Genomic DNA, 1366 nt, shown 5'->3' on the forward strand with positions numbered 1-1366 from the left:
AATTGAACCTGTCATTTTTATTATATTATAAAAATATAAGTACACATTAAAGTGGCCATTAACAGTTTGTCGTTGTTAATATATGCGTACCTTATAAGTATACATTAGAGATACCATTAATAGTACCTTCTAAACTTATTATTATTAGTATAGTCTAAAATTTTCATTTTACGACACTCAACTTGTCTTTATCACTATATTCTAAACTAGTCATTATTACTACACATTAAAGATATCATTAATAGAACATTCTAAACATATCATCTTTAGTATATTCTAAACCCGTCATTATTAGTATACATTAAACTTATTATCTTTTTTAAACTTTTTATTAGTATATTCTAAACTTGTTATTAAAGTTATTGTTAATGGTACATTCTAAACTTCTCATTTTAAGATATTACCATTAATAGTACCTTCTAAACTTTCATTATAACTTGTCATTATTAGTTCTAAACTTGACACATTAAAGTTATCATAAATACCTTCTAAATTTGTCATTATTAGTATATTATACCTTGCTGTTATTATTAAACAAAAGTTACCATTAATAGTACCTTCAAAACTTGATATTAGTACTATATTCTAAACTTTTCATTATTAGTATATATTGTTTTTTGTATATGACACTATATTCACAAAAAATGACAATACAAGTATGCCGAAGGCAAAAATTATACAAAACTGGTAAGTGACAGGGTAGCCAATGTCTGCGGGAGCAGAGCATACGCAAGGCCGGTGTAGTCGCCGACCGAGAATTTTGAGACTGCAATCACGAATCCGTCCCACTACCAAAGAAGGCCGGCCACGAAGATTCTCGGGGAAAACGTTGTCCAAATTAAATCACACAGTGGCATGCTATGTTTACGTAAATAAAAAGTCACTGGTCCACAATGAGAAAACACTAGTACGTCTCAACTAACAAATCCTGCAGCCTGTGGAAAGGAAAATGGGAGAGAGAGTGAGAAAAAAAACGGACGGTCAGCACTATTAAAGTTAAATATAACTTTATAATATACTAATATTGACAAATTTAGTAGTTACTAATTTTGGCAATTTTGACTTTAATGTCAACTATGAATAACAAGTTTAGAGTATACCAATAATGGTTAGTTAATAAGGTACTCAATTATAATTCAATGCGTACTAATAACAAGTTTAGAAGGTACTCATAATGAGAAGTTTAGATTGTTCTATTAATGATATATTTAACCTGTACCGTTTAGAATATACTATTATTGGCAAGTATAGGTACTATTAATGACAAGTTATGTAATGATTTTTTTTATAATATAATAATAACGATATTATTACTATCAATGATAACTTTAATGTGCACTAATAATGACTATCAATAGTAACTTTG

This window comes from Oratosquilla oratoria, unplaced genomic scaffold (genome assembly GCF_046742065.1).
Source record: "Oratosquilla oratoria isolate Oo_2021 unplaced genomic scaffold, ASM4674206v1 SCAFFOLD91, whole genome shotgun sequence".
Lineage (NCBI taxonomy): Eukaryota > Metazoa > Arthropoda > Malacostraca > Stomatopoda > Squillidae > Oratosquilla > Oratosquilla oratoria.